We start from the raw sequence: 25,925 nt of genomic DNA, 5'->3' as shown, positions 1-25,925 counted from the left end.
AAAGCTGTAAAGCTGGGTAGAGTAACACTGAGGAGACCGTTCACACATCCCTGGTTTAGACTCATCTTATTCTACACGTTCAAAAGCAGACACAGAGCTTCCGGTTCTGCAGAAGCTGGAGTGAGCACGCTCCACCCTGTCTTTCCCAGGGAACATGAACTAGAAAACCTGGAAAGACTGCCTGGAGCAGCTCCTTGAGGCCTGCAAAGTAAATCGGAGGAGGCAGATTAGGAAAAGACCAGAATTCGAAATAGCACCAAACTGCCCGTGAGTTTACCATTACATTTTCCTCCAGTTTGCCCCAAGTACGAACCCAATACACTGCCAGCAGGCACGGAGAACTGACAGAGAGGGAGCCAGGAGATGCCCTGCGGCTCTGGCTCGGGAACAGGAAAGAAAACTCCAGACGCTCAGAGAGTGGGGGAAGTCCCCCAGTTTTTCCCCTCCTCTCTGTTCTCTCAGGCCACAGCCCCCAAGGGGCAATAGGGGCCCCCAGGACCAGAATTCTCAGGGATGAGGACCTTCCTCTGGGTTCAGCAGGGCTGTGGTTCCAAGAGGATGGGGCCAAACCTATTATTGTTTGGACACGGGGACGTGGGGACAGTTGTGAAAGTATGTGCCAGAGCAGAGTAATGAAATCCCCAGCTTTCTGGCTAAATAACCAAAAAAAAAAAAAAAAAAAAAAAAAGGTGGGGGGACTGGAAAGTATTGGAGAGATCACTGAGGGGGAAGAGTTCGGGAAAGAGACCCCATAAGTTGTTTCTGAACTTGTGGGCTCACCTACAGCTTTGCATGCATGGATCTCCTCCAGAACAGCCTCCCGGAGACTACGGGAACTGAACTGCCTAAGTCCCAGACCAGGTGGAGGGGTACGTATCAGACACATCCAAACAGCACTGCCAAGGCTTGGGAAATTGAACTGCCATTGGCAATGCACCTCACAGAAAGTGGGTTAGAAATTACTCTATGAACCTCACCAGGTCGAGACTGCCTGCTAAGACGAAAATATCAACATTCTCCATGGGATTTCAACAAGATGCAGAGTCTCATAACACAATATTCAAAATGTTCTGGATAAAATCCAAAAGTACTCCGCATGGAAAAAGACGATCAACAGATGCCAATGTCACGATGACAGAGCTGTTTGAACTGACAAAGACTTTAAAGCAGCTATTATAAAAATGCTCCAAGCCACCAATCATGTGCAATCTTGAAACGTACAGAGGAAAAGAAAGTCTGAGCAAAGACATAAAATGTGTAAAGAAGAACTGTTGGGAACTTGAGAACTGAAAAAGAAAGTAAGTGACATAAACACTCATTGGATGGGCTCAGTGAAGCACTGGAGATAAGAGGCCGTGAATCTGAAGATAAAACCAGAGAAATTAGCCAGTCTGAGCAACAGATGAAAAAAAGATTTAAAAACAAAACAACAGAGCCCCAGGGATTTGGGGGACAAGGACAGAAGCTCTGCCTTCTGTGTCACGGGAGTCCCAGAAAAAGGAGGAAGAGTTTAGAGCAAGAAAATAAAATCTAATAATATAACAGCTGAAACTTCCTGAATTTCTCAAGAGACATAACTCTATGCTTTCAAAAAGCTATCCTTCAGGGATGAAGGTGAAATACAGATCTCCTCAGATGAAGGAAAGCCAAGACCATTCACTGGCAGCTGACTTCCTCTGAGATAACAGCTAAAGAAAGCTCAAAGGGAAATGATACCACAAAGAACATGAGGAATGAAGGAAAAGAGAAGTGGTAGATATCTGGGTAAACAGAAAACACTATACTTCTCTTGAGTTCTTTGCTGAAAGCAAAAATTCTAACATTGTGTATGGGGTTTTCAAAGTATGCCACCGTTAACAGATCAGATAAAAGCAGCAAAAGAAGGGAGGATAAAGGGAACTACATCATGGTTAAGTTTTCTATGGGGCACTTAAAGTGATAAAGTATTGATTCTAAACTGACTATGAAATACGTACATTGTAATTCCTAGAGTAGGTACCAAAAAAAAAAAAAAAAGCCATACAGAGAGATACACAAGAGATCAATTAAAATAAACCACTAAGAAAAATTCAAATAACTCAAAAGAGGGCAGAATACAAGAAACAGGTCTGAAAAATAGAGGGAAGAAACAGAAAACAATAATGAAATGGCAGGCATAAACCCAAGCATACCCATCATGATGTTAAACTTAAATGGTCTAAACATGTGAATGAAAAGGCAAAGACTATGAGGATGAATTAAAAATATGAGCCACATGCTAACAAAAACTCACTTGAAGTATAATACTGTCAAGAGGTAGGTTAAAAGTAAAAAAAAAAAAAAATAGTAAAAGGATAGAAAAAGGTATACCATGAAAACACGTCCAAAGCTGGAGTGGCTGTAGTTCTCTCAGACAAAACAAACTTCAAAAGAAAGACAGTTGCCAGGTACAAAGAAGGACACTACATAACGACAAAAGGGTCAATTTGCCAAGAAGACATGACAATCCTAAATGTATTTGTACCCTGCCACAGACCTTCCAAATATATGAAGCAAAAAATTGACAGAACTCGGAGGAAAAACAGGTAAATCTAAAGTTATACTGCAAAATTTCAACACTCCTCTCAGTCATATATAGAAATAGTAGACAGAAAATGCCACTAACCAACTGAATCTCATATTTATAAAACATTCGAACCAACAAAATCAGAAAACACATTCTTTTAAAGGACATATAAAACATTCGCCAAGACAGACTATACCCCGAAGTAAACTTTATTAGCAAATTTAAAAGAATTCAAATAATGCAAAATATTCTTTCTGATCATAACGCAATTAAACTAGAAACCAATAACAAACCAATAACATTGGGAAAATGAAACTTCCCAAATACTTGGAAATCATACAATATACTTCTAAATAATGTATGGGTCCAAAGGAAAAGTCTCAAGTAAAAAAAAATCTTTTTTAAAATGAACAAAATGAAAATATGAAGATGTCTGTGATGCAGCCGAAATAGTGCTTACAGGGAAATTTATGATCAATATTTCTATTAGAAAAAAAGAAAGATCTCTAATCAATCACCTAAGGTTCCACTTGCAGAAACAAGAAAATGAAGAGCAAAATATACCCAAAGTAAGGGAGGAAATAACAAAGATAAGAACTAAAATAAATGAAATTGAAAGCAAAAAAGAAAAAAAGAAAAAGAAAAAGAGAGCAAAGAAAAAGAGAGAGAGCAAAGAAAAGGAAAGAAAATCAATGAGAAAAATACCAGTTATCTGAAAATATCAATAAAATTGTTAAGCCTCTAGCAAGACTAACAAAGCAAAGGAGAGGAGAGAAAACACAACTTTCTAGTATCAGGAATGAAAGGGATGGTATCACTTACAGATCCCACTGACATTAAAATTATAAGGGAATATTACGAACAACTCTACATACATACATAAATTTGATAACTAATACTGCTAGTGTTTTTGATGATTTTTAACATCGGTATTCATAAGGTATATTGGTCTGGGGTTTTGTCTTTGTTGTTTTGTTTTTAACCATCTTTGGTATCAGAGTGATGCTGGTCTCCTAGCTTAAGTTGGGAAGTTTCCCCTCTTCTGAAAGAGACTGTCTAAAATTAGCGTTACTCCTTCCTCAAATGTTTGTTAGAATTTCCCAGCAAAACCACCTGGGTCTGGAGATCTCTTTTTCAAAAGGTTTTTTAAACTATGAATCCAGTTTTAGTAATGATTATAGAACTACCCGGGTTGTTGATTTCATCTCAGACGGGTTTTGGTAGGTTGCAGTTTTTGCAGGAATTAGTATTCAAGTTCTTGTTGAATTCTCAAGTTTGATTCCCCTTGGATGAGAGAAGAGACAACTCGATCCAGGATTTTCCAGATTGTCACAGAAAGGTTTCCAGTCCTCTTGGCAGTAATCAGATCATGGTAGGGGGAGGTTACCGGGGGATCAGGGGAGGGTAAATTTCAGGCTCCTAGCTCCTGAGATTGGCCTGTCACACTCCACTGTAGTTTCTAGAGTCATCAGAATCTCTATTAGCTGGCCAGGGCAGAGGATTTGAAATGTTCTGAGTTAGCTGGGAACTGTGGGGCTGGAGGTGAGGCAGGGGTGGGAGGTGAGAGTGGGGAGTGAGGTCAATTTTAAGTGTAAAGCTGGCCAGGGGAAGGCCACAATGTCTCTACCCTCCTCTCCCACCAGAGCAACTGCCCTCTGAACCACCTTCTGAGATTCCTCCATCTTCCACGCAGCAGACACCCAGACCCCGGTTAAGAGCTGTCATGGCTTCTGTCCACACATTACGAGTAGTCTCTTGAATTCTTTTCTTATTTTGAAGAGAATTAGGCTGCTACAGAAAAAGTTTGGAAAACACTGGCCCCAGATGTCCCAAAGGAGGTGACTCGGGTTCTGGCATGGGCTCCTGGGGAAGGCGATGGGCCAGCCATTGTCAGCTCAAGGCCGGGCACCTCAATGGAGTCAGCCTGGGTTTGGAAACAAGGTCGTGGCATCCAACTGACTGGCTGCAATCCTTCCTCCATTGAGTCAGACACACAAACTGAGACTCATAAAGCTGAAGGCAACCTCATGAATCTCCCTGTCTCAGCCCTTATTTCGCAGACGAGGAGACTGTGGTCTTGTTACAGGAAGCAGCTGGCCCAAGGTCGCATACCTTGTTGAGGCAAAAATGGGGCGGGAGCCCAAATTCCAGGGTCCCGGCATAGTGTTCTTTACACGACATACAAAAACAAGTATTGACTGGGCAGCTACTCTGTATAGGAGGTAATGTGACAACAGTTCCTATCATCATGGAATTTGAACTTCAGCGCGGAATGTGGACGGTAAACAATCAGACAGATAACTAAATAGGAAATAAGGGTGGGGAAGGTATGGCTCAGTGCTAGAGTGCACGCTTAGCATGCATGAGGTCCTGGGTTCAATCCCCAGTACCTCCATTAAACGATCAAATAAATATTCTGTATAGCACAAGGAACTATATTCAGTATCTTGTAGTAACCTATAATGAAGAAGCACATGAAAATGAATAGATGTTTGTACACGTATGACTGAAACACTACACTGTACACCAGAAATTGACACATTGTAACTGACTATACTTCAATAAAATAAATAAATAAATAAACCTAATTACCTCACCCCTCTAAAATTTTTTTAAAAAAATAAAATAAAATGGAAACGAGTATTAAATTACTAAGGAGCAATGCAAGGAGTGGAAATCCACTGCCTTAAAGTTTCTTCCCAAAATATATAACCCACCAGCCCCAGAGTCATAGTGATCCCAATGGAAAAGTTTCACTTTGGAAGATTGGGGAATTAGCCTATGTGATCTTTTGGTGATGGAGTGAAATTTCATGTTGTTCAAGTCTGCAAGCCAGTGAGTGCTTTTGCCCTACATCTGAAGCACAATCGTAGACAGGGACATGGAGAAGGTCCCATGTCCTAGGAGCTAGACAAAATGATGGACACTGAAAGAAGTGATGATTCTGGCCATGAATCCTTTCTTGGACCAGGATGAAAGAGTAAGGGGATTCAAGCTAAGCATGACCCAGATACTGCAGGTGAGTTAGCACCACAGCCACGAAGGCCCTGAAACAGGCTCCAGCAACCAGCCTGATAGACCCCAGAGAGCAGGAGCCCTCTGCCGAGTCAACCCAAAGTTCTACAGAGCAGAGAACGGATGAATGTAGGATTCTAGGTTTCAACACCTTGACAGTGAAGGAAGACCATGATGAAATACGCACGGATAAAGCTCCTAGTTTTAGCTCGGAATCTGATCAATGGAACACTTTGAACAGGAAACTCCTATGAAAGTTAGACAAGTCACTCTTTGGGGAACACCCTCACGATGGAAGCATTTCAAGTGTCTCTGTCTCCTGTGCTTTCAAAGGATTAAACACAATCATAGAATCTGAGACTTGAGGTGAAAGTGACCATCACTTCTGCTTCGCACCTGGTAAGTTACCACATGAGAGAATTTAACAGAACAGACTCAAGTCTGTAGCCCCAGACCTGAGAATTGTATTGTATCAGGAGGTCAGGCTCTTGTAACCAAAATGATAATGATCAAAATAAGTATGCAGTTCTATATGAAGCACGGAGCCTTCTGGGAGACAAAGCCAAGTCAAGTCACCTCTGAGATGACTGAGATAACTCCTAAAAGAGACTGTTTCCAGAAGCTTCTAAATCACAATGCAAAGTGGGGTAAACTGCACACATAGTTTGCGACAGACAAGCAGGAGTAACTGCCAAGGATTGTTACCAGAATGGGTAAGATTCAGTACACAGCACTACCAAACAGGTGTCTGACCACCCACCTGCCTGGGCTCTTGGCTCATCATTTCAAAACCTCTAAAGGTGCTTATTTTGGTAAAAGGTATAGAACTGAAGATTTTTTTTTTAATTTCTTAATGCATTCAGCTTCAACCTTCATTGATACCTGCCAACTCTGCTGGTGCAGAAGTAACTGATCATCATTACAACAGGCTGCAGACGTCAAAAGCAGCAACGACCACCAAGGCTGAGTGGGGTCTCCCTCCTTGAAAGTTATTAACAATAGAATGGTTTAGTTCACGTTTCCCTCAGCCCCTCAGGAACTGGCCAAGTTCAGTGATTCTGTGAGTCAATGGGAAAATGACAACCATTAACCTTGGGCTCTATGTTTTTGTGCCTTGAGAGTGAAGACAGGACAGGATGAAATATGTACAGAGCTCTCCTGGTTTTATCTCAGGACGGGGCCAGAATTAACACTTATTTTTATATATGTTCACTGCTGTATCCAGAACACCTAGTACAGAGTCTGGAGTATTGCGGGACCTCCAAAGACATTTGGGGGCGTAAATTACACAATCGCATGATTAGACAAAAATTCTGCCAAGCAAAAAATATCTGCCCTGAAAAAAATCACTGTTTTGTTGTCATGCGTATTGATATGAAGTATCAAGTAAGGAAGTAAATAGCAAACCAAACATTCATTTTGTTTTTTTTTTTTTCTTGGTATGGTTTGGTGAAATCAGATAAGTAAGGATAATGCATACCTTTTTATTGGTCACTGGTTATGTGATTTGGGGCAAATGACTTGGATGTCTCCTCAGTATCTGTGGCCTAATATCTAAAATGAGGCCAATAATCTCTTCCTCATGGCATCGCAGTAACGACTCAGTGCAGTTATACTATTTTTGAGTCTGACACACACAACAGTTGTCCAACAAACCCAGGAGAGACTATGAGAAAACCTCTCATATTGTCCTTTGACCCCCCAAACACGAATTCCAAGTAGAGGTTCATATCATCCATGTCACTTTCTGAGTTTCTTCCCAAAGAAATGAGTCCTTCAGTCATTACAGCAAGAATCCTCTACCCTGACTGCAGATCGGAACCTCAGGGAAGCTTTCCAGTCAGGTGACCTGCTCACTGGAACTCTCCAGTCGTGGATGGGGTCGGGGGGACAGAGCTGCCTGGGAGGGCTTCTCCACCTGGCCCTGAACCCCCAGGCCCCGTGCCCTTAGGAAGGGAGCCCAGGTACTTGGGGACAGAGGAGCACCAGAACGGAAGTAGTCAGTACGCGAGGAGCGCGATGCTTTAGAGGTAGGGGACAGGCAGGCACAGCACAGGGGAGCACCAGGGAAGGATGGCGGGCCCAAATCAGGAGCATACAACCTCTTTCTCGGAGAAGCATCCTTAATTCACCAGTAAGTGAAAGGACGTTTGGAAAAAACTTCCGCAAGCTGTGATTTGACAGAAATTTCAAGTGAATATATACCTAAGCTTTCCAAAAAACAGATCTGAAATTGGCTGGTTCATTTGGCCTAAACCGTAACATATGGACTGATCTAAATGCTGCCGAAAGCTTTCATTTTTAAAGGCAACGTACGTGTTTTTTCCAATAGAAGTTTAACATTTTTTAAAGAAATCACAAGTGATGTCATCAGAAGGTCAATATACTCACCGAGATGAGCAAAAGGATTTCTCTTCAAGAGAGCACCAATCAAGGAGAAGTTGTTCCCATCTTTCCGTCCTAAATTAGCCATATGCTATTTTAGTTCTTTCTAGAACTCCAAGGATGCTGCAACGTTTTGTGACTCGGTTTCTCCACCTGTTGAAAAAAAAGAAATGCAGGAGGGATGAATCTAGCTAACTCTAAAGCACGATGTTTCTCTTCTGAAAACAGCAATCATTGTCACTTCTCTCTAGGCCAGGAATTTTATTACCAAATACGCTTATCTTTTAATATGTGGTTCCTGAAAAGGAGGGACCAGAGTTTAAAAAAACAACACAACGAAAGGAGGGATCAATTAGGTGTTTGGGATTAACAGATACACACTACTATATATAAAGTAGATAAACAACAAGGACCTACTGTATAGCACAGGAAATTATACCCAGTTTCTTATAATAAGCTATAATGGAAAAGAATCTGAAAATATATGTATGCATGCATAGGTATAACTGAATTGCTTTGCTGTACACCTGAAACTAACATTGTAAGTCAACTACACTTTGATAAAAAATAAAATTTTAAAAATAAGTAAGCAATAAAGACTTCAAAAGGGGGGGGGAATAACACAATGAGTGAAAAGCAGGCTTAAAGGAAGTTTTTTAGACCCCCTTGTTCACCCCAAAACAGGATAGACCACAACGCCTCCTTTTTCTTTTAATCAAATTTCCAAGGGGAGGGCATAGCTCAAGAGGTAGAGCGCATGCTTAGCATAGATAAGGTCCCAGGTTCAATCCCCGGTACTTCCTCTAAAAATAAATAAATAAGTAAACCTAACTACCTCCCCCTCAAGATTTTTTTTTTAACTAATCTGAACACCCTTGCTTATTAGCCCAGAGCTAGGAGTGGAGGATGCTGAATGCCACACCGCCCCCCCAAAAAATCCAAGACTCAAAGAGTGCTCTCATTTAGTACCGATGAGGGAAGAATCACATATATTTTTGTGATACATACAAACTAGAATCAAGTTAACATACCAGCGAAGGCCTCATTTTGTAACATTCTTGATAATGGAGGACAAGTCATAAAAACACAGTGTGCCCAAAACCAGACTATTTTAAAAGCAGGGGATAGTTAGAGTACATGAAGAAAAATGGATTTTTCATAAATTTCAATACAGAGAAAACCTTAATATTCATTCAACACTGCATAGACTCTTTCATAGGCCTTCAATTTGATAATATTACATGCTCTAAGAACCCAATGTAACTATAGAATATTCGACATTTTTTTAAGGACTAAGAACTGTACAAACTCCATAAGTAGAGAGATCGCTCGTTGACAGAACATAAGGATTCAAAAGCATCTAACAGTGACCAAGTTAGGGAAGAGTTTAACAGTTTCCTTCATTACAACAGCCCTGTTCTATAACCACTTGAAGTGTTCTCGGTTTGTAATCATACAAGTCCATTTTTTTTTAAAACTGGAGAATTATTACTGTAGCCAAATGTTAATAAGCACCTTCGTTGAGAGTCAGTAAAAGAAAATCCATTAGGCAGAAGTGGCTTTGTATTAAAAGACAGTGTCTGCAAAGTGAAACTTCAACTCTCCATATTTCTAAGGGGAGCATGAAGCCCTCTTTTCTTAGTCCAGCTTGTTTTTTGGGGAGCTTACCACTACGCATAAAATGTCTTACTTCTACCATTTTGAAAAGGTTCTCCTAAAAAGCACCAAGAAATGTTTAAGTAGAAGAGAATTAAAGAACCAGTATGACTTTTTTCCACTTACTCTAAGAGAAGAAATACACAAAGGAAGCCGAAATGCTATCAAAAATGCCTGATGGTAACCTCAAGCTGTCAAAATTAAATATGGAGGTTCATGAAAAATAATTATCGACCTTGCAAAACAGTAACATAAAAAGTATTTCTTAATGTGAAGATCATGTCTTAAGGGTCCAGTCTCGAATGAACATATAAACTTTTCCAGAAGTCTATAGTTACATAGGTAAATCCTTTATTTCTCTCATATTTTTCAGAATGTGTTCACATAGCTCTTAAGTTTCATTCGCAAGACATAAGATGATCTAGCCTGCCATGTAAATGGCTTCATTTGGAAAGCCTCCTTTCATTCATAGGCAAGAAGAATGCTTGCTTCCTGTGTTCCAGGAGACCATATTTACATAATTAGTAGTTTTTCTAAGATTTACTTTGCGTGCTTCTCACGTGATTGAGATACTGGCAGGGAGAGCCCCCGTGTTGGGTAGCAACTGAGCAGTGGCAAGATGCTCACTTTCGAGAATGTTCCCAAGCCTAACGTGGTAAGTCCTTGGTCTCTGGTGATTATGCCCCCGAGGCTTTGGTTAAGTTTCAGGTATTTTACCTGAAAAGAATAATACGGCTGACAGTCACCAATAAATTAATAAATACAACATGCTAATATATTTCTGTCAGCAAAGAGGACACCAGGTGAGAGGAAATTAAAAGTGTCTCTCCTCCCCCTCCTCCCCCATCCCCAGTGGCCCAGCTGGGTGGCCTGGGGTCTAGGAAATGAGAGAAAGGAGGAGGGTTCCTAATTGTAGGTGAGAAACCTGAAAGATTGATTTATCTACTTCCCTAGGCTGCCTGAAAGGCAAGCAATTCTGTTTTGTGTTTGTTTCCACTCTCAAGTAACTTTACCTATGCACATAGGGAAAGACAGAAATTAATATGTACTAAGAAAAACACAATGTAGAAGGCCCAGTTACACAATTCATAGAAAAGCAACACATCTGTATCTTTCAGTCAAGCATTCTGGGAAAGCAGACATTCTGGCTTCCCAAAACCCCACCAGCATCTGCAGTTTGGCTACTTTATGGGCGGACCACAGCTCAAAAGACCTGTTGGCATCCTGACGCCAGAGCACATCCATCCTTCCCTCACGCCAATGTCAACCGGATGATGCGTCTTCCGAGTAAGGTGACTCCATTGGCTGAAGGAGGCTCTCGCCACATCAGTCCTCTTTGGGAGGCAGTTTCATTTCATAGAGCATCACCCAGTGGGAGCTGATCTGGGAAAGGCCAATATGAAACTGCACTAGACGAAAACATTATATCCTCCGTGGATGTTCCAGGCCTTTCCACTACTTTTGGCCACACCAGAGTTCACTCTGATCGCAGTGTAAAAGGCAATACTCTGGGTAATGAAGCCCATAAACCAATAAAATAAGCTTCAGGCTGTGTCTTCTCAATGTGTTATTTTCATCTTTTATACACAGTGTCTTCTAAATTTAATCATGACTCTTCAAACCATTATACTAATTGGGGGCAAAAAAAAAAAAAAGCCCTGATGCTGTTTTAGGGTCAAAAATTACTTGTATTTTTCAAAATAACTTGTAATAGAAGTATTTGTTTCAATATGCAAAGCAGCAAAACATTAGTTTGGAGCTCATGAAATAGATGGTTAAACTATTACTTTAAAAAGAGAGGTAAATACATATGTTGTTTAAATGTGACAAATATTTTGAGAGCATCTGAAAGTATTTAAGATACCAACTTTTAAAGAATAAAACCCGATTTATTAGACAGTCTAATTTCAGAAGATTTGTCTTTCATTTCAAAATTTCAGTTACTGTCATAATAAAATTGTTGGGAAAATGAGATTTACTTTGCAACTGCTGTGTAATTTGTCCTCTTTTTTTTTTCCTACCTGCCAGTGTACATGAGACTGCTGTTCCAATTAAGGCAAAATATAAAACTTCCCTATGGCTTAATTTCCTTTCTAAGTAAAATGAGAAAACTGTCAAAGATTAGTTCCTGCCTCTACTTTTCAGAACAAGTAGAACTTATAAAGTACTTTGCAAATACAAAAAGCTATTTTAAAGGATCGGGGGGATGAAATTGTCTAAGCAGGATAAATATTTGTAGATGACAATTCATATTTTATAACTACCTTTTAATTGTCTATCTCCTGTATAATCAGATGTGTTTTACAACAGCCATGATCTCTAGAGACATGTTTTTAATAAATACTCTTTGAACTGAGGAACCGTCTCAGATTGGAGACTATAAAAGAGATATGATGACTAAAAGCACTGCGGGATGGGATCCTGGAACAGAAGGACATAAATGGAAAAAACTGGTGAAATGTGAATCAAAGTCTGGAGTTTAACGAGGAGTTTTGCACCAGTGTTCATTTCCCGGTCTTGGTTAACTGTTCATGGAAGATTGAGGGAGCTGGGTGATGGGTAAATGAGACCTCTCTGTACTATTTTTGCAACTCTTCTACAAATGTAAGATTAGTTCAAAATAAAACGTTTAAGAAGTGTGAAGACAAAAAGAATTTAAGATAACAGTGAGAAAGGAAAACAATGTTACAAGTTTTCTTAAGAACTTAAAGCTTCTAAAATAGTGTTTAAGGCATTACATACCCTTTGATTCCACTAATGAAATGATTCCACTAGATGGCACCCTATTTTCTTCAGTGACCGGAGACCTCTCTTCACCTGTCTACCACCCATCACCTGACAGAAATGTTTCCTGAGCTCATTTTATAGATCTACTGGGCATGGTGCCCAGTATATCTTTGTATAACAGATTCTATGCTGTGATTCCCCGCATAAAACAAGGTTTGCTTTCTTTGCTGGAAATGTCTTCTTTTGGGATTCAAGCTTCATTATCATTCTAGAAATTTTCAGAGATTTGTGAATTTGGTCTTTCAACGCATTTCTCAAGCCCTTACTTTGTGCCACCTCATCTATCTATAGCGTCCGTGGCAACTGATTATCTTGGCCGGTGACCGACAGGAAAACCTTCGCCTCCTCCTGCACACTTGAAAAGTGCCTGAGATCTGGAAAGCAACTTTGAAGAGGGAGCGAACGGCAGTCCGCTTTGTTTCCATGACTCTGATGCTGTTCAACACCTCCCTGAGCTTTCCTGCTTAAAGGAAAGGATAGCTATTCTAGATTCCTTTTTTTTTTTATATGAAAGTTAAAACCTAGGCTCCTTTTTAAGTTAAAACCAAATAGCTAAGAATCTACCTGGTGCCAGTATGGTTTGCCATCCGTACTCCAATCTTCTTTATCTGCAGCATTTCCTGGTCCATTCAATATCCTCCTTGTGAAACATCCCTGCCGTCCACACTCCTTAGTCTGCCACTGCTCTCTGCTGAGAAGCTCTAATAAACCCACGACGCCGGGTGCCATTCCCTTCTGAAGTTTCATTTTAGGAAAGCTATTTAGAACATCACTCATGTGAATTTTTTTTTTTTAAGGATTAAAAACCATTCGGAGGCGCTTATATGTCAAAATGAAAAGAGACTCATGCTGTTTACTAACCTATTTCCAAAGTTCGAAACTTAGATAAGGTTGGAAAACATTCAATCTCTGAATTTTCTAGAATAAGCATTTATCGCACTATGGAATAAACTGGAAACAGTGATTCTACATAAGCGAGACAATATCTACTTATTTATGCCTGGCCCTAGCCAAAAGCAGAAGACATAAAAACAAGGAGATGCCCTCAATTTGGATTAAGGGGTCATGCCGCTGCAATTCTTAAATTGAAAGGTCCATAGGAATCCCTCTCTCTGCATGCGTTTCTCATTCTCATGTACCAACAAAACCTATAAAGCATAGAATGTAATAACTAAACTCCATCTTAAAAACTCTTCCCTTTTAAAACAATTTGCTGCAATTGTGATTGCAAAATTTGTGGATGAAATTTTCCCTAAATATAACGCGAAGCACTACAGTATAGCTTTTCTGGTGCTCTAAACTTACCACCTGTAAGTCTGGAAAATGGGTCTGTTAAATTTAAGATAAAATTACTTAAATTAGCTCCAATTTTAAATGCAACCATATACCTTTTCACATTGAAGACATTACACCGAGGGGACCTCAGGATACATGCTTTAATAAAAATTTCAATTCACTATTTCTAAACCATTAGATTTCTTTAGGAAAAAAGCAAAACTGCTCATCAACTTGCCTGTGGGCTCACATTTATTTAAATAAATATTCCATTTAATTAATTGTTCAAAGAACTTTAGATAATATCCTCACCAAGGAAACCTGAGGCTTTCTCTTTCCTATTCCTGCCATTCAAATTCATGTACTTTCGAGTTAATTTTCTTACTTCTGTATCATACTAAAAGGGGAACATTACTTATTTATCCAAAGCCTTACCCAAATGAATAGAACTTGAGATTATCTTCCATACGTATGTGGAATATATTTATATTTCATATACATTTTATATAGAGAATATAAAATTAAAGAGTGACCCAAGTCCTTGGAAATCTCAAGTGAGAAAAAACAAAACAGCAGAAAAAAATGGGAAAATAAGCTCATTTAAAGATTTGAGCTCAAAACTGAATATCCAGCCGTGCCCTAGGTGTAGCTCTTTGATACCTTTTTCTAGAAAAAAAAAATTATGACATCATAATCCCCAAGACACAGCCAGATGAATCCATCTTTAATGTGTGATCCATGTTGTTCTAAGTTATTTCTTTGATCCAATAATAAGCGCCTGCTATATGCTAGACACTGGGTTAGGTGGGCGCTGGTATGACAATAATAACCCACGTGGTGTCCTTGTCCTTGGGGAGTTTAAGTCAAATGAGGACAAGAGACCACTCAATAATCAATGTCAACAGAAATAAAACAGACGCTATGATAGACGGCAAATCCCCTTATCTGGCTTAGGGTCAAATACTGCTGGGAAAAAGAGTTTCAAGGAAAATAAATGAACATTTCAAACTGTTTTCAACCAGAATGAAAATATTTTCTGATCAACACTCACATAACTGGAAATTCCACATGTCTTTGCACATTTTGGCCAGTTGTATTTTTGCTCTATTTATAGCCTATAAGCATTCATTTAAAAAAAAAAAGATAGCCTCTATGTTTATAAAAAAGATGGTTTGTCAGTTCTTATACTTTTCTACCATGATTAGAAACAGACACCAAGAAAATAAATTCAAACGAACCTTTTTGTTTCCAGTTTACAGGCACCACCAACCAAGCTTTCTGAAATCAATTGCTTGTTCTTGCTTCCCACCGGACACCTATGGCATTTCTTCCATGCAAAACCCCAAGCAAGTTCATCTGCCAAGAATTCCCCCCCAGGAAGCAAGTGGAAAAGGAGCCATATTTGAAAGAACTCGGTCTAATTTCCCTAAGATGACTCCTTTGGAGAAACAGAACTTTGTAGGGGTGAAATGAACTACTTCCATATTTCCCAGAGGGAATCCTTCCTTGCGACCAATTCAGCTGCCTTCTGTATTATAGCAATCTTTAAATAGTTCCCCTTCTACTTATAGCCCTTCTAAATTCACTATTGTTACTCATTATGAGTTCACTGGTATTAGTCAGGACAAGTCAGTTAGTCACTATATTTTTTAAACCACCAACTCCCCCCGCCCTTTCTGGTTTTCCTATCCCTTCAGTATTTTGCAACATTTAAAAGATGAGTAACTGGACACAAGGAATGCTGCTGGGCATTTTGAGTTCGTTTGTGGTTTAAACAGTGACCATATCCCCATCAATAAAAGGCGTACATGGTCACATTTCTTCTCGTGAAAAGGTGACACCTACATTTTAAACTTTAGGATGAAAAATTCAAGTCATATATGTTTGTTTGACCATCATTTCTCATCAACCTATTTAGAAATAGTTCACACAAATTCTTTATTCAGACAACACGGCGGTAAATGGACACCATTCCTTCTTTTGACAAAAAGACCCTTGTCTGCTAAGATTTCTGTTAATCCCAGGAGGGGAGTGGAAAATAATCCAGGAAATTTCGGACTGTTCTGGTCTTTTAAAATTATCTGTCAATTAAGGCCTGATGTAATCGCCCCAACTTATCTTTTCAACCTTATCTGCCATCAATTTATGCTGCATTGAGGGAAAACGCATCTCTGCTGTGAGCCATTCAGAGACCTTCAAAGCCCCCGCCCCTTCCTCGCTCCATCCACACCCAACCATTGCAAAGCACGTGCTCCCCTAGAACCCTCCCCTAACCACTGCAGCTGCCAGCCACTGCATGCTCTTTGAATTCATGCTACACTTTACTGCCTTAAATCCTTCCTGACCTATTATGTACCTACATCCCCTCTTCCTGAGCAGACAGTAGGCTCCCCCTAGACATTCTGTCCTTACAGATGTCTCTTTAACCCACAGCATCTGGCATTTGGACACACACACTAAATTACGTGCAAAACCAAATCTCCTCCATTTCCCCTTTTAAAGGCGGGACATCACACACACCCACAGCAAATTCTTGTCCTATCTGAGTAGCTTCTTTTCCATCATTCAAGCAGCTTAGCACAGCCGTGGTGTATGGACAATTAAAACAAACGTTACAAGGAAGGATTCCCCAGTGAATCAGTAATAAACAGAAATCAACATCTGCATCGCCCATTTTCCTAACGAGCATGACAAATGCACCTTCGCATATTAAAATAATCCACCACTTCACAGGGACATTTAATTCTACGTGGACACACACCATCATGAACTGCCACGGAATTAGCTATTTGGACTTTATAAAATGGCTATACTGAATCGAGGAACAGTTTTTTTGTTTGTTATGAAATATTGTGACTAGACGTTCTCATTGAATTTCTTAAGAAACGGAAAAGTATAAGAAAGTGGTTGCCAACATGCAAATGGCAAAAACTAGAAGTTGCTTTTGAGCTCACCCTTCACTGTGGAGCATCCTAAAAAAAAAAAAAATCTTCACCAATTAATTGCTTTCCTTTTTTCCTCTCTCCTGTGTGTGGAGGGGATGGAAGAGAGGGGAAGGGAAGCAAGAGAAGGGCCAGGGTTCATGTTACAGTGAGCATCATCTTTCCAATATGCTCGTCATATGCTATGGTTCCCAACTACTTGCAAAACTTCACTTCTTAAATCATTTATGGAAATTCTGTGGCTAGCCAGCAGTTCAATTCTGTCCAAAAGAAAAAGTTTGGTTTTGTGAAAATGACAGAAAAAACAGCACTTTACACAAGATTTGTACATTTCATTGTATGTCAATTTGATCTCAGAAGGAAAAAAAAACATTGAAAAAGAAATACTGAACTTAGAATGCAGAAACACTGATGGGTGTCTTTTTTTTTTTTTAATGCATCAGAAAATGAGATGGGTTAATGGACGACTCGATGAACAACTAGATGGTTAGATATTTGATAAAGCAAGTATCTTAAAATACTAGTGTTCACTGTAAAATTCTTTCAACTTTGCTACAGACTTGGAGATTTTCATTAAAAATGTGAGGGGACAAAATTCACTGATGTAAATTTATCTCTTGGAAGCCATACACATCCACAAAATGACTTGCTAAAGATCTTTTCAACTATTTCTTTGTACCGCCCAACTGGCATCCACAAGGCAGAAAGCCGTTGGCTTCCCTCTGGCTCTTAACGCAGAGCCCTCACTGCAGGGGCCAGATCTGTCAGGGCCCTCACTTGACTCAAGCCTGAGAATCAGCTGACTGCCCTGCCACTTGGCAGGGCTGGAGTGTGCCCCTCCTCCCCGGCACGCTGCCCTGGGAGGCAAGACAGAACCAGCTGTCCCTGCCGCAGGACCGCCCCACCTGCCCCACATCCTCAGGCTCCATCCCTGAAGTGCCAGAGGGTCTGGTGTCTCCAGGTAGCCACATGCCAGGCACATAAGCGTTTCCCCAGACACCTTAGGTTTCTCCAAAAGCCGCTGGCCATTTCCCTAAGCTTTGCTTCTCCCCTCACCCAGCCAGCAGCACCCTGCCTAGCTTTCCTTGGAGGAAATCCAAGAAGAAGCAGAGAAAAAGGCAAGTCTCCCCCACAACCCCAGTCCCGAGACCAGGAAGGACCGGGACATTTTTTGATGATACACAGTGAGGACCACACGCTCTACGCGTAGGTCCCAGCAACTCACAGGGCAAAGAAAAAGAAGGGACTCTCCCATCCTCTGTTGCGCCTCACCCTTATCCAAAAATCAGGGCCAGGGAGGGAGGAAAAAAAGGCTCATTCTCACAGCTCGTGCTTGCCAAGGACAGGAAACTCCCGACTCGACAGCATCCCTGAGGACAAGGACCCCAGCCACAATCCAAACCCAGCCTCCCCATCCGCCTCATCATTTTGCTCAGAGGAAGAACCGGAGCTAAGAAGAAGTGTGGTGAAAGTCACACTGTGTGATTTAGCCTCCCAAACCACGGGTTCCTCCTAGTCAAAACTTTTGTCCTCTGGTCCTCCGGCAACACTGAGACTCGACCCAGAGCACAGAGGGTATTGTTTGTGTGGTTCGGCTTGGGCCAGAGTTGCTTCGACTCTGAGCTTGGGGCTGAAATCCACAGAGCCGCTCATCTATGAGAAAAGCCCAGAGTCCGGGGTGAAACCCCATTATTAACCCTCATGATCTCATAGGTCAACCCTTCCTGCCCTGCCCCGGTCCCCTTATCTCTTCCCTCTAGACACTGGCGTGAAACACAGACAGTTTGAGGAGAAAATGCCATGGTTTATGACGCCCTCCAGTAGTTCAGAGTGTCCCGCCTCCCAGGCACCCTGTCCCTTAAGGGACAGTCCGAGGGACTGTAATTCCAAGAGGGCTGGGCAGGAGTAGGGGAAACCAAGAGGGAGGTGTTGGGGGAAGTGGGAACCCAAACCACTTGTGCTAGAATTCGAGGTGAGGCAATGCCAGGTTTGGCGAGTATGGAAGTCCAAGTCTGACGCTAAATATCACAAAGAAAAATTCGAATTCTTACCACACGTGACTGGGATTTGAGTCCTCGAGGTCCTCTGTGGTTAGGTTGCTTTAACTTCCAAGAAGAGCTTGCATCAGAACACTTTACAAAAAAGACACACGACTTCCACAGGTAAGTGGATGAAGAAGATGTGGTGTCTACGTGCGATGAAATATTATTCAGCCCTATAAAAGAAGGAAATCCTGTCATATGCTACAAACATGGCTGAACCTTGAGGACATGATGCTATAAACCAGGCGAGCCAGTCACAAAAAGAAATACTGCATGATTCCATCTATGTAGTCAAACTGTTAGAAACAGAAAGTAGAATGGTGGCGGCTGGGGCTGGGGGGTGGGGTTGGCAGGGAGAAGAGAGATGTTTAATAGGTACAGACTTTCAGTTTTGCAAGATGAAAAAGTTCTAAAGATCTGTTGCACAACAACGTGACTATAGTTAACACCACAGTACAACATGTTTAAAAAAAGGTTAAAGTGGTCAAATTTATGCCAGGGTTGTTTTTTTTTTGGGTTTTTTTTTTTACCACAATTAAAAAAAAAATACCCACTGCCTTCACTATATTTTGGATATATTCTAAATCTCCAACTCCATATTTTGATATTAAAAAAAAAACCAGAACAAATATTTAAGTGATTTTTTTTTCTGATTGAAAATGAAAACTCTCAAATTAAATTGCTTCGAAGATGCTAGCAGAATGATTAGAAAACACTTGAAAGCACTGCTTGCGACAAACTTTGTCATTTTCAGCATGCGTGACATTTCCATAGCAGGAAGAAGCCTGACGTTCTTCTTGGATGGCATGCGTGGTATGCTGAATTGGCTTCTAAATCAAATGAGACTGCTGATAAGCAGCGTTTTAGCAAAGAGAAGGATGTATCACAAGACCATCTTAGAGACTGAACACTGTGGCCATTATAACAAAGGCAGTAAAATGAATAATTCATGCATAGACGGAGTGTTCAGGCATTACAGGCAACTGTGACTCCATGAACCAACGTTCCTGCATCATTCTAGCAAACCAGTCTTTACTCCCTTACTACTCTAAATGCTAACTACATCATCCATGTCTCTGAAATAGAAAAGTGACTTAAGGAGACACATTTCTAAGAACAGTAACTCAAGTCGATGAAGCAAAAAAAGCAGGGCAAACTTTTATTCACCCGGCCTTCCTTTCTGAAATGGCTACACTCACAGGAAACTACACATTTTCCAAAGCTCATGATTTCAAGAAATTCCACTCTCTCCCTTTGTCATCCTCGCCTGGCAAGACCTAACACAGCCTTAGATCCAATTTTTTGCCTACACCATGTCTGTGCCCACTACACTGCTGGAGGAAAGACACACCCACTCCGGCACAAACCTTATTCATGGTCACCAACCTCTGATAATCATGATGAATTTTGCTGGTCCAATGACTCTCAGATTCTCCCAAATGACTATTTCATCCCCTTTGCTCTCTCTTCAAATCCCCAGTGCCTCCTCACCCACCTCACACTCAGCTTCCAATTTCACTTAAATACCGGCACAATCATAACAGACTTTCCACACGCCCTCACCATTACATCTGTCCTCTGATCTACATTTGTGCCTGTATCAGTTGGGATCGGCTAGCTAATGCTACAGCAATAACTTCAAACCACCAAGGACACTAGATGTCCACACCGGCCAGCTAGGAGCTCTGCTTGGTGTTATACGTACTCGGGGATATAGAAATTGATGTGTGGTCAATTTCTGGACTATTACCATTCACCATGGCTGAGGGGAAAATGATTTTGAAGCTTTTCCTGCTAACAGTTCAGTGCTACAGCCCAGAAATGCCATGTGTTACTAAACATAACTCTTTGGGCCACAACCAACTGCATGACCCCACCAAGCCATAAGGAGCTGGGAAGTACAATAATATAAAATAAAATAAAGTAAAATAAAATAAAACAGTAACAAATTTAGTACGTTTCTAATAAAGTTAAAATGGAAAACAACTAAACAACTAGAGTAAGTAAGAAGCAATCTATAAAAATCCCAATTAAAAAAAAAAAAAAAACCCTACTGGTCTGTGGAACTTTTAGGTAATTCTAGTCTGAAGTTAACTCTGTTCTCAAGACATTCCAGCCACAGCCTGAACGAACATCACAAAGAGATGCTGTCAGAACAGGAGTTTGGGTCTCTGGAGCTGGCCAATTGGTAGGATTTAAGAGTGATCTTCCATGAGTAGGGCTGCCAAATGATCACCTCACTACAGAGATGTACTTTCACTTTTGTTTCATCTGTATTTCCCAGCAACCCAACAAGGCTAGTTTCATGGCAAGAAACACACCTCCTCTTTCAAATCCAAATGGACAACTTATTAAGAATCTGAAAGGTGCTAGGAAAAAAAAGTAAAGCTCAGTTAATTTGCCTAAGTAAAGGTCACCTTGAGTGCTATTACACATAACTCAGGTCATTTTCTTTAAGGTATGAGCCCCCATTTCCAAACAAATTAGAATACTGTAATACAACAGACTAGACAAATTTACAAATAGGCATTTATACACTTAATCATACCCAGTGTAACTATATTTAATTAAGTCACAACTTTAAATTCAACCATCCTTGTTCTACATTTGCTTGTATGAAAAATGCAGTCGTTAGACCAGATCATTTTTAAATAACTTCCCACAGATTATCTGGAGGCGCATGAGCCACATAATGAAAAGCAATGGCTTACACAGTCACGAGGCTGTTCTAACGGGCTACGATTGTAAAATAATTTAAAGAGAGGCAGGACAGAGGAAGCCAACCCTGACCAGAACAGAGATTAAACTAGGGCTATAACAAGTTGGTCCTCCATGATCAGCATTAATATATGTATTACTTCTGAGTATAAAGAATGCATATAAAACATAAGGAATAAAGACTGAAAGGTAAATCCATCCTAAAAACTATAGCAACTTTGACTTTCAGTGATGAGAGATCAAATAATTGGGGCCAACACTCCCACTGAAGATAACTAAAGAAGTTGAGCAAAGGAGAACATCTTAAAAGGTATCAAAGAGCTATCAAGATGGTGAGGAACAACTGAATACCAAGTCTGGAAGTGGATGGAAGAGTATGTATAGGGCTATTTTTGCCTGGGGTATGTTTGCGGATACCCTAGGAACATGAGTGGATGAAGGTTACTTCTGATGGCTCTGGGGGAGAAAAAAACGGAAGGTGGGACCCACCAAGAGTAAGTCACTTCATTTTGGGATGAAAAAATAAAGTGAACAGAAAGTAACCAGCCCTCATGTGGACTTACAGCCAAGCTTCAATTCGTTGGGGTGGCTCAGATAACCTAGACTAAGACGATTCCAGAGAGCTACCTTCAGGCATCTGACCAAAAAAAAAAAAAAAAGAAAGAAACATTCTCTAGAGGCATAAAACTTCCAACTTTTCAAACATAGTATCTGGACACAACCAAAGATAATCACTTATGCAAGAAGAAAAGAAACCGTGAGCAAGAAAAAGTCAGCAGAGCTCAACAAGACACAGCGGGGAGGGGGAAACCCCAAGACTCCAAATATTAGAATTGTCAGAACTGGAGTATAAAAAACTACACTTAAAACATATTCAAGAACAAAAAGCCAGACTCAAAAACTTTCAGTAGGAAACTGGAAACTTTTTTTTAATGATACAGATTTGAAAAAAGAAGAAAATATCCATTCTAGACCCAGAAATACAATTTTTGCAAAATTAGAAACTCAACGGATGAAGAAAGAATTAGTGAAATGAAAGATAAGTCTGGGGAAAAAAGGTATTTGGAATGAACTACAGAGAGGCACTAGGATGAACAAAAGGACAGGGATGAACAATATGGTAGCAAGTCTCAAAGACAGGGACATACAATGAACCATGCTTCCCAGTACTCATGAACTTGTATAATCCCCTCCCACATTAAATCTAAGTTAGCTTTAACTAAAGCTTCAGTTATCTTTAACTAAAGGAACAGAGCAAAAGTGATAACTAATAAGCCAGAAAAAGAAAGAAAAATATCATATGATATCATCCATATGTGGAATAAAAAAAAAAAGACACAAATGAACTTATTTACAAAACAGAAACAGACTCACAGACATAGAAAACAAACTTATGGATACCAGGGGGTAAGGGGGCGAGAAGGGGTAAATTGGGAGTTCGAGATTTGCAGATACTAACTACTATATATAAAATAGATAAACAACAAGGTCCTACTGTACAGCGCAGGGAACTCTGTTCAATATCTTGTAGTAAACTATAATGGAAAAGAATATGAAACAGAATATATACATATGACTGAAACATTATGCTGTACACCAGAAATTGACACAACGTTGTAAACTGACTATACTAAAATTTTAAAAGAAGATTCTATATAACAACAAAAAAAAATGATAACTATGCCAGTTCTGGGTTTGTGTCTTAAGAGAGCCTGGCAGCTTCCACTTTCCTAGAAGCCCTCTTTGGGGAGCCCTGAGTCACCATGTAAGAAGCCCAGCTGCCCCGCTGCAGAGACCACGTGGAGAGGCCACAATGAGAGGCCAGAGGAAGACAGAATCCTGAGACTAAGATGTCCTGTCATCCCCGTTGACACCAACTTCCAGATGTCCCCATCAAGGGCACCAGACATGTAAGTGAAGGCATCTTCAGTGTTTGTCCCAGCTGTCTTCTAACTGTAGCCTCGTGACAGATCCTCAGCAAGACCAGCAGAAGAATCACCCAGCTGAGCCCTAGTCTACCCACAGAACCATGAGAAAGAATGGAATGGTTGCTGCTTTAAGCCACTATTTTTTTTTTTTTTGGAGAATATTTAACACGTATTTCATCGGATAGGGAGGAATGAAAAAAATGAGCTAGAAACAATGTACAAAAACAATGGCTGAGAATTTTCCAAAATTCACTAAGGGTATCATTCTCAGATTCCAGAAATCCTAATAAACGCCCAAAAGATAAATGAAATCTATGTTTTAGCACATCATAGTAAAAATGCAGAAGACTAAAGATGCAGAAAAAAATTTTTAAAGTAGCCAGAGGGAAATAAAAGCAAATTACATTCAAAGGAGCAACAATTAAGACTGACAGCTGACTACCCCTCACCAAAAAAATCACTGAAGTCAGAAGACAGTGAAGTGGTATCTCCAAAGTGCTAAAAGAAACAATATGAATAGAATAGTTCCAACCTAGAATCCCAAAAGTGGTGAACATATCTATCAAAAATGAAGGTGAGAAAGACACTTTCCGAATAACAAAAGCTGGAAAAAAAAAAAAACCCTATCACTAGCGGAACTAAATGAAATAGAAATGATGTTTGTCCAGCATAATTAACACCCCAAAGTGTTTAAAAAGTAAATAACATATCTAAGTAACTCATGGGTCAAAGAAACAAATACCCACATGAAATATTTTAAACTGAATAACAAATATCCTGCACATTAAACTTGTGGGAATGGAGCCAAAGCTGCTTAGAATAAGAAATATATATGTTAAAAATAAGAACAGCTAAAAATGACCAAGCTAAGTATGTATCTCAAGACATTCAAAGCAAAATAAACTAAGAAAGCACAAGGAAGAAATATAAATAAGGGCAAAAATAAAGTAGAAAAAAAGCATAAAATAGTGATGATCCACAAACGTGTAAGTTGGCTGTTTGAGAAGATTAATAAACATGCCAGGCCTTTGATAAAGACTGATGAATAAAATAGAGAAAGAGACATAACTACAGACAATCAAGATAATTAAAGAGTATATTTCAATCAACCTTATTCCAAAAAGTTTAAAATTTTGGATAAATTGGAAAAAGTCTCAAAAACTAGAATTTATCAAAATGGTCACAAGAAATATAAAACCTGAACAGTGCTTTAAGAAACTGAATTTGTAATTTAAAACCTTCTCATGGTAAAAAATAAACTGCATGTGCAGATGGCTGTACCAGCAAGTTCTACCAAAACTTGAAGAAAGCAGTAACACTTAACACAAAGATTTATGGATAAACGATACAAACCTTGTCACAGAACAGAGCAAAAGGCATTATCCACAGCTTGGAGTCTAGATTGAGCCAAACATAAAAACACAACTAGAACTAAACAAGAAGTGAAAACCAATCTCACTCATGATCACAGATGCAAAAATCTTAAAGAAAATCCTGGCACACAAAATCCACATTATTTTAAAAGAATAATATACCCTGATCAAATTGAATTTAAATATGGAATCCACACTCAGTTTAAAATAATTTTTTAAATCAGTCAATATAATTGACCATATTAATACATTAAAGGAGAAAAATCTTCTCATCTCAATAGATGTAGAAAAAGTGACATCTATTAATGATCTAAAACATAAGCAACAGGCGGAAAATTCCTATTCTAAACAAAGATACATACCAAAAAACTACAATAAACATAATACTTAATGATGATACATCAAAAGCAGTCCCTTTTAGAAAAGGGAATGAGACAGGACATCCACTGTCATCTCTTCTACTCGACAGTGCACTAGAGGTCTTGGCCATGGCAATAAGGCAGAAAAAAGAAAGATTAAAAAGAAAGAGTTAATATTTACAGATGAGAAGATTATATTCATAGAAAAACCAAAGGGATCACTATTATTACAATTATAAAGGGTTTTTAGCAAGATTGATGACTATAACATCAAAGCTCAAAAATAAAATTTGTTAAAAAAATAAAATAGAATTTATGTGTATATATCAGCAATTGTTATAAATAAAATGTTTAAAAATATGCCATTTTGATAATATCAAACAAATACATGGGACTAAATCTAACAAAATATGTGTAAGATCATTATGCAGAAAACGACATCAATGAATATGTTGAACAAATAAAGCCAGATGCAAGAGTATGTAGTATATTAATCCATTTACATAAAGCTCAAAAATCGGCGAAACTGCATCATCTGGGGATAAATATTTAGGTAGAAAATTAAAAAGCAAAATAAGGTTTGCATAGAGTCAGGATACCTCTGGGAGCAAAGGACACTGACTGGAAGGGGAAAGACAAGGCTTCTGAGGTCCTGGGACCATTCCAATTCTTGGCCTTGGTGGTGGAGAGATGGGAGCTCGCTGACAATATTTCTTTCAGCTGCGCACCTAAAACCACATTTCTGTATGTAGAGTGCATTTCATACATGTGCATACATGCAGAAAAGGTTTTTAAAAATCCCCATGGAAGCAGCTACAAGACAGGGGGTGGGAGGGTGGAAGCAGAATCCCAATTGGGAACAATCACTGAAGAAATTTAGTGAAATGTCATTATTTTTTT

At 39.6% G+C, this 25,925-nt stretch overlaps 1 long non-coding RNA gene across 1 annotated transcript in view; it reads right to left on the bottom strand.

Annotated features, from left to right (window-relative positions):
- Positions 1-25,925, bottom strand: part of LOC116150724 (uncharacterized) — a 91,708-nt gene that overhangs the window by 44,837 nt on the left and 20,946 nt on the right. Inside the window, exons 4-5 of the long non-coding RNA XR_004134467.2 lie at positions 18,657-18,820; positions 7,952-8,098 (exon numbers count right to left, since the gene is read on the bottom strand). This is a non-coding gene — a long non-coding RNA (uncharacterized LOC116150724). The remainder of the gene's footprint in view (positions 1-7,951; positions 8,099-18,656; positions 18,821-25,925) is intronic.

This window comes from Camelus dromedarius, chromosome X, assembly GCF_036321535.1.
Source record: "Camelus dromedarius isolate mCamDro1 chromosome X, mCamDro1.pat, whole genome shotgun sequence".
Classification (NCBI taxonomy): Eukaryota; Metazoa; Chordata; class Mammalia; order Artiodactyla; family Camelidae; genus Camelus; species Camelus dromedarius.
Note: the sequence above shows the minus strand (reverse complement) of the source record. Positions and strands in the feature narration are given on the sequence as shown.